Raw genomic sequence first — 9472 nt, forward strand, 5'->3', positions numbered from 1 at the left:
TTCTCCAAATTCCTTAGAGTGGCGTCATTTTTTGCTATGTATGCCTTCAATAAATTCTCTAAGCTATTGGATGATTCAGCTTGAGCTGATTTTTAAACTTGTTGAGGGAAACTAGGCGGCTAGTTTGGTCTAGGTTGGGCGTAAGTGTTACTGGTTCTAGTCCCTTGGTTACTCCAGGAAAAATTAGGTTGATTTCACCACGATGGGTTATGGAAATTGGATTGCATCCTTGCCTTCCAATTTTGGTTCTGGTTACCCATGTAGTACATGGATTCTAGGTTTGATGGACTTTCTTCAAACAAATTTCCTTCCCCACAATAAACACAGGCTATACTTTCAAATTGATTTGGCAGTTGTGCTGCAAAACTATTAGATCCATTGTAGTAAGATTTTTTAACATTGAGGATATTGATGATACCTGAGATGCGAGTGAAGTAAGAGCGTCTACTTCATGTATTCCAGCAACTCGTCTTCCTGACACTACTTGATTGGTTAGCCATTGCTAATTTTTACTGGCAATCCTTTCAATAATTACATAAGCCTCGTTATAAGACTTAGAAAGGAGAGCACCGTTAGCAGAAGTGTCTACTACCATCCTAGTGTGAGCATTGAGACCATTATAAAATGTCTCAAGTTCAATGCATTGTGGGATTCCGTGATGAGGGCACTTCCTTAATAATACTTTGTACCTTTCCCATGCCTCATACAAGGACTTGTCATCCATTTGTTGGAAGGCAGTGATATCGTTCCTCAACTTAGCATTCTTGCTAGGCAGGAAATACTTCATAAGAAATCTTTCTACTAACTCTTTCCATGTGGAAATTGAGTTTGGTGGCAATGAGTTCAACCAGGCTCGAGCTTTGTCCCTTAGCGAATATGGGAACAGCTTCAATCGTAATGCATCTTTGGGTACGTCGACTAATTTGAAAGAATAGATCACCTCCATAAACAGTCTAAAGTGAATATGAGGATCTTCAGTAGGCATTCCACTGAATTTTCCCACAGTCTGAAGTATTTGGAACATAACTGGCTTCAGCTCGAACTATTGTGCCTCAATTTCAAGTCTCCTAATACCCAGATTAAGATCATGAAACACTGGCATGGAATACTGTCTTAAAGCTCTATCCTTATCATCAGCAATAAGGATAGGATTCTGAGCAGGGTTTGCTCCGTTTCCTTGATTTGGATTTTCAAAGTTCATTTCTTCGGTCCTTCTCTGATTCACTTGTCTTCTTCGCAGTAGAAAAGTTCGTTCAATCTCAAGGTCTATAGGGAGTAGGTCAATAATTTAGTTAATACTCATAAAAACCTAAAATAATCATAGAAAAATTAATTAAGTTAGAATTTAAACAGCAAATTAAACCAAAATGCAAAACTAACAAATTCACAAATAATGAATTTTTAAAACAGTCCTCGATAACGGCGCCAAAAACTTGGAACGACAGAAATGTGCAAGTGTAACAATTGCAACAAGTAATAAAGTGACAAGTAAATGTCGAGTTATCGTACTCACAGGGACTGTGAAAAGAATTATTTATGAATGCTATTTAAAACACTTTGGTGAAAAATTATTTTGTTTGAAGAGGGTGATTAAAAACTAAGATTTTAAACTAAGAAAACTAAAGAAATAAATTTTAAATGTACGATTTCAAAATATGATTCAATCAAGATGACATAATTGTGTTGGAATAATTACATTTCTTTAACTTAGAACTATTAAACTCATGCTTATGTTGTTACAAATAAATTCACAGCAACTCGGTAATTTGCTAACTTATGAACATACTCACCTACACAAATCCATTCATCTCTTAACATATCCCTATGTTAATTCAAACGATTAACATATCCCTATATGCCCAGGTTGTGTGCCTCATACGGCCAGTAGACACAGTCGTGTGTCTAGGTCGTGTAATTTACTGACTTGATTTAAAAGAAAGCTTCAAGGGACTCATGGCCTTGGACGGTTGAGACACACGCCCGTGTCTCTACACGTGTGGACAAGAATAGGCTATTTGCCAAGCCATTTTTCCACCCAACCAAGTATACCTATAAAAGAGCAAATGGTACCATTTCATCATACAATTAGGCAGCCAAAATCATCAACCAAATGCACAATTCATACCATTACAATTTAATCTATTCCAAAACTCAAATCACTACCATTTACTTACCCAAATGCATGCCAAAACAATATCAAACAATATGGCTTATTTACCATAATTTACACATACATAACTTACCCTATAAATAACCAACACAACATCTAAAATCATATTTCATCAAGGGATTTCTCAAGCATTTATACACCACAAATCAATTAACCATTTGAGCAACTATAAAACCATAACCACATTTATACCAAAACATACCAAAATAAGCCATCACTCATGGCTATATTTACAAACCAAAACATATAAATTTACAAGCCATTTTAAATGGCTAACTTCATAAGCTTCACATATACCATAATGATCAAAGTTCCTATACATGCCATATACTCAAAACTTAATTCAAAAGTACAAACTTAGATCTTTGATAGTGCGATGATGCTCTCGACGACTCCCAGATCCGAGCTAGCCTTTATTCACTATAACACATAGAGAAAAATAACAGAAAGTAAGCTTCATAGCTTAATAAACTCATAGTTGAATAACTTAATTCATCGAATCAATGCAAATCAACCAATTATAGATGACAAAACCATATACACATTAACTACAAACCTTTCTCATGTCTCAAAACATGATCAAATACCATCCAATCAAACTTTCACTATTTAATACTCGAATAGGTTCTGTACATACATGTATCGCCTCGTACTAACCTCTTCCTCAACCACATCATTCGTTTACCCATTGAAGCATTCAGATTAGAAATCGGATACTCAGGAGTCTCGTACGATAAGTGCCTATACCATGGCTTGTAGCCAAATCAAGGTAACTTATCCGAAGAACTATTATCATGGCACGAAGCCAAATCATCCGATATGCATGGCCCTAAGCCAAACCGGTAAAATACGCACCCGAAGTGCTAATATCATGGCCCGAAGCTAACTCAACGTATCACTTACTGACATGTCAATTGTATCCAAAACCATTCTTAAGGTTCAACCGGGCTTTGACACTTTCCGTTTCTATTATCGAATGCATTCGTAAAGTCATTTTCACAATTCATATATTATCTAATCCCGTTTTAACAATTTATTGAATATTAAATCATTTTAACATACATTTTATAATGTAATCATCACATACGAACTTAACTCGTATTCGAAATTGACAGATTAGGTCGACTATTCGATAACCTTGCTTTTTCCCTTATCTAAATCTAAATTTTTTCTTTCTTGATCTATATGAATTCATAATTAATTGATTTATTCATCTACTCATTCAATTAATCCAAAAATACACATTTGGGCATTTTTTTACACATTAGCCCTTAAACTTTCACATTTAATCAATTTAGTCCTTATTTCACATATACACAAAATTCACACGATTTAACAAAACCCATGCTTGGACAAATTATATATAGGTCCCTAGTAGTCCAAAAATTTTATTTATTTCACATTTCAACCACACAATTTGTACATTTCACAATTTGATCACTATTATGCATTTTCATCAAAAATCACTTAACAAAACCTGTAAAACATAATCAAGCTTTCATATTTCAACATTAAACATCAAAGAACACATAGATTCAACAATGGAAACACTCAAAAATTTTAACAGTTTTGAAATAAAAAGGTACGGACTAGCTAGATTGAGCTGCAACGATTACAAAAACATAAAAATCATCAAAAATCAAGCTAAAACCGTACCTTAATCAAGCTGGGAGTGTGCCAAACCTTTGAAACCCTTTTAATGGTGTTTTATTTCCTACTTTTGGCTAGGTGAAGAAGAAAACAAGATGATATCTTGATTTTCTTCAATTTAGTTCATCATTTAATACTAAATTACATTATTAACCTTATTATAAACCATTTAAAATCATCATATTAATGTCCACATTTGTCGACTCACAATTAAAACGGTCTAGTTACAACATAAGGACCTTAACTTTAACAAACCATGGCTATTAGACACCTTTTACTAAAAGAACAACACTTTTGCATTTTACGCGATTTATTCCTTTTTATCAAATTAGACAACCAATCGATAAAATTAACTCACAAAATTTTCGCACATATAAAGTAACATACTGTAAATACCAAAAATAATTTTAAAAAAATTTTTGACATTGGATTTTTGGTTTCGAAATCACTATTTTGATTTATCTAAAACTCGGTTGTTACAACATTTGTATTATAGGCACACATATTCGATATGTGTACCATCCTATTTTTCTAATTTTTTGAATTTTTGTATGCACTTGTTATGTTGATGGTTAAGAATTCATGTGTATCTCAAAACTGAATGAGCTATACCAGATTCCCCTACTAGTGATATGTATGTGCCACAATGTAGAAATAATTATGCGAAGTGTAAAATCTTATAACCTTGTTGTTGTTAAAAAGTTTTTATCACACTTGTCATATTTGTAAAATGGAAAATGGAAACTAAATGATTGAAATTCAAAATTAAATCATCAAAAATATTTCCCTTTTTAAAATGAAGCCAATGTATGTCTTTATCATGGGACTCCAATTCGTTTATTGTCTTCTTCGTTCTACGTTAACTTTTTAGCTGTAGTAGTTCCTGCCCAATTTTACTGAAATATGAATGGAAGCTTTTAGTGAACTAAGTAATGGAACTTGGAAAATAAAAAATTCTCTTAGAGAGTTAAATTGGAAACAACAAATCATGTTACATTTCTATAACTCTCGTAGGTATTACCCAAATAATGAATAGGATTTCATTTTTATATAAATTGAACCTTTTTTACTAGGGAGAATGTGGGACGTACGTCACCGACATTTTTGGAGTTTCATTCTCAATTTAGATAAAACAAGTAATCTAAAGAAAGAAGAATAAGGAAATCAAGTTGGGACTTTGAATCGTTACATCACTTTCAACGAGGATTTCAAGATTGCCTCTCCTCTACAAAAACGAAAGAGGTCATAACTATTAGATTAGTATCGAAGGAGCAAAAATGGAAAATGAAACAAAGGAGTCCATAGGCTAGGAACTATTACAAATTATAGTGCATGTCCTTTGGAGGATATTTCCTGGCAGGATTATGTGTCATTTCACAACTTCGAGAAGTCAAGGTATTTTTCCCTTAAAGGCACTATGAATTTAAATTGTATAAAGATTTTCAAGGCATCGAGATTGTTCCAATTTCACACCACACTAGAACATTCTAATTCTGCATTATTAAATTGAACTTAATGTTTATAATAATGATATTTGTGTCAATTTAAACAATGTGAAACAATACCTAGTGCCCGATTTGAGATGGTTACCAAGTTCCAGTGCTATAAAATTAATAATAATGGCATGTATAAAATCGTAGTGTATTAAGTAATGGCTTCCATAAAACCATTTAATTTTTGTACAACTAAATATAATTTAACTGGGCTTAAATTTAATGACACATTTTAATGAAGCTTTCAGAACAATATCAAAAATAAAGACAAAAGAACAATTTTGGGCCCCTGACGTTTGCTAACCGTTTGTTAGCTTAAGGAATCCTATATCCTTAAGCAGATGGAGATGGTGAATCGATCAATGGAAGGCAATTATTCCATGTCTGAATGCTCTTCACTATAATTGTCGTTTGGTTTAGGTCTTTGAATAGAGGATTTTCAAGAGTCTTTTTTACTAATGCTGAGTGGCAAACTTTTTCGAACACAACAAGTTCGCCGCAACACTTGTTAAAAGTACTCCCTGTCTTGAAAATACTCGCGAAATTTTTAGAAAAAAGGAAATCCCATTTTAGTTTCACAATTATTTTCCATAATAATCTGGTTGTGCTCCTTCGTAGCCATTACTGCCCCGTAAGTTAAGAATAAAACCAATAGTACGAAATAAACATTAAGGCTAGCCATACTGCACATTAAGGCTAGCCATACTGCACGAATCTGATGTTGCTAGTTAAATTTGGTTCATAAAATTAATTCTGAACGAGATTTGCAGTGGAAAAAATGGCATTTATAGGAAGTGTTATAACCACGTTGGACTAAAATACATTACAATAAAAGAAAATATTCAATATTTCAATTTAATTAGAACATTCAATATTTTAGTTTAATTAGCATTAATTTTAATTACTTCAGATCTAAATATTAATTCAAAGACACACATTTATACTTCCCTATATAATTCTTAAAATGGCATTAAACAGATCACGAAAATAAGGTTCAATAAAGACAATTATGTCGTACATGTGTTTCTACGTTAAAACTAGGATTGAACTATTATGTCTACTCCATACCAAACACCTGGATTATAATATGGAGGAAATAACATATGGAAAAAGCAAAATGGGATATAATACACTTGCATTACAGGCACATATATGCGTTATGTGTGCCGTCCTAATTTTCTAATTTATTGAAGTTGTGTATGCACTTGTTATGTTGATGGTTAAAAATTCATGTGTATCTCAAAATTGAATGAGCTATACCAGATAACGCTACCAGTGATATGTATGTGCCACAATGTAGAAATAATTATGCGAAGCGTAAAATCTTATAACCTTGTTGTTGTTAAAATGTTTTATCACACTTATCATATTTGTCAAATGTAAAATGGCAACTAAATGATTGAAATTCAAAATTAATTAATCAAAAATATTTCCTATTCTAATATTAAGTCGATGTATGTCTTTATCGTGGGACTCCAATTAGGTTATTGTCTTCTTCGTTCTACGCTAACTCTTTAGGTGTAAGCATTCCAGCCCAATTTTACTGCAATATGATTGAAAGCTTTTAGTTGAATAAGTAATGGAACTTGGAAAATGAAAAATTCTCTTGGAGAGTTAAACTAGAAACAACAAATGAAGTTACATTTCTATAACTCTCGTAGGTATTGCCCAAATAATGACTAGGATTTGGCTTTTATATAAATTGAACCTCTTTTAATAGGTAGAATGTGGGTTGTTAGTCGCCGACATATTTGGAGTTTCATTCTTGATCTTGATAAAAGAAAGTAATCTAAAGAAAGAAGAATAAGGAAATCAAGTTAAGACTTTAAATCGTTATATCACTTTCGACAAGGATTTCAAGATTGCCTCTCCTCTACGAAAACGAAAGAGGTCATAACTATTAGATTAGTATCTAAGGAATGAAAATGGAAAATGAAACAAAGGAGTCCATAGGCAAGGAACTGTTACAAATTATAGTGAATGTCCTTTGGAGGATATTTCCTAGCACGATATGTGTCTTTTCACAACTTCAAGAAGTTATGGTATATTTCCTTAAAGGCAATGTGAATTTAAATTGTATAAAGACTTTCAAGGAATAGAGATTGTTTCAATTTCACACCACCCTAGAACATTCCAATTCCACATTATTGAAATGAACTTAATGTTTATAATAATGATATTTGTGTCAATTTAAACAATGTGAAACAATATCTAGTGCTCGACTTGAGATGGTTACCGAGTTCTAGTGCTATAAAATTAAAAATAATGGCATGTATAAAATCGTAGCGTATTAAATAAGGGCTTCTATAGAACCATTTAATATCTGTACAACTAAATATAATTTAACTAGCTTAAATTTAATTACACATTTTAATGAAGCTTTCGGAACAATATAAAAAATAACGACAAAAGAACGATTTTGGGCCCCTTATGTCTTGTAACACCCTAAACCCGGCCCAGACGTTATAGCCGAATTCGACGTGTCACATTGAAGTGTTTTAGTGAAAATCGTGTTTTCATTGAAACCCTCCTTAAAATAAAAGAAACCCTAATTAAGTAAAAAAAAACTTTCAGTTACGAAAGTCTTGTTTAAAACATTTGATTTTTTAAAAAAAAACTTAGTTGCGGAAACGTAGAAAACATACTATAATTTAAAAAATCCATGTTCAACTTCTCGTAATTACAATGAAAATAATAATAATAATTCAAGTAATAATAACATAATGTAAAACTTATTACAATCTGGTCTGAACATATTTAAAAAGAAATAAAAACTTAAATGCTTAAAAAAAACCAAGTCCGAATTATCTTGCTAGCCGGCCACCCAGAGTCCCACCAAACATCAAACCTTCTACTGAGCATCACCTGAAAATAAAATAACAGAGGGGGTGAGTTTTCGCAAACTCAGTGTGTACAACCCTCGATGAAAAACAAGCATTCAAAGAGAAACCATCAAACATGCAATGCAATCCCATCCAAATTATCCATCCGCTACACACCAGCTCTGTCCCCCGTCACACCATGTGGGGATATAAATATCAACCCACCTAGCCCACAAACAAATGGTATCCTGGTTACGGAACTACCTTCATTTACTTATTGGGCTTTAAAAGCTATCGGTGGATCCACGATTGTCAGGCAACCATGTGATCCTCATATACTTCCACTATTCCATAGTTCCCACCCCATATACAACCTAAGCAGAACGTCATATGTATGCATGGCATATCCATAAAACTTACATTCAACACCTAGGGGTATTTTGGTCTTTTTCGCCCTTAGGGGCATTTCGGTAATTTTCCCTTAATTACGGTTTTCACTTACCTTGGCCCATGAACAAGTCCTGCGAGCTAAGATGAACAAATACTATGAACCAGGTAGGATTCCAAAGAAGAGGAGGTGCGTCATTAAGACTGCTTAAGTACCAAGCTTTCCCTAGATCCAATCCTAGACATACATATACTTGTTGCCACACCTTAACCCTATGACTTATTAACGGTTGCAATATATTAATTAAGTCTTATGTAGTTATCATATACTAGGCCCAAAACCCTTTACAAAGCCCCAAACAAATTCACATACATGTATTTGGCCCATTAAGCCCATTCATATTCATATGGCCCATTAGGCCCAAATCACATTTATATGGCTCGTTAGGCCCAATCACATTCATATTCATGCTCACATACAAATTCCTATCACATAGCATCAATATTCAGTTTTTGCTTATTATGGGCCCAACAGCCCATTGGGCCCATTTAGCCTATTCTGGCCCATATGGCCAAATCACAACCCAAGTCCACAGAATCACTCGTGGAACTCAGGCAACCTATTAGTCTCACCCTTACGAGTGTTCGCGCACTCGTAAGACTACCGTAGCCAAACTTTCAGCTTTTCAGCATTTTGGCTTTTCTGCATTTCGGCATTTCGACTTTTGCCGATTCATAGTGTGTGTGCAGTGTGTGTACACACCTGGTAGGCAAGTGTGTTGTGATTTCCTTATCCCAAACCTACAATCGATATCACTTAAAGATTAATCTCACATACTTATTGAATACTTTACCAAAAGCCGGAATCTCACCTTACCCTTACCTTGCACGATAAGTATAACAGCCTCTTCACTAACCACAATCAACTCCTAGATCTGCACCAATCGTAA

General features: G+C 33.6%; 1 non-coding gene across 1 annotated transcript; it reads left to right on the top strand.

Annotated features, from left to right (window-relative positions):
• Window positions 1-650: 650 nt before the first annotated feature.
• On the top strand, window positions 651-757 carry LOC128293489 (small nucleolar RNA R71). Its single transcript, XR_008283670.1, has one exon. It is a non-coding gene; the product is annotated as a small nucleolar RNA R71 (small nucleolar RNA).
• Window positions 758-9472: the final 8715 nt, after the last annotated feature.

This window comes from Gossypium arboreum, chromosome 5, assembly GCF_025698485.1.
Source record: "Gossypium arboreum isolate Shixiya-1 chromosome 5, ASM2569848v2, whole genome shotgun sequence".
NCBI classification, from domain to species: Eukaryota; Viridiplantae; Streptophyta; class Magnoliopsida; order Malvales; family Malvaceae; genus Gossypium; species Gossypium arboreum.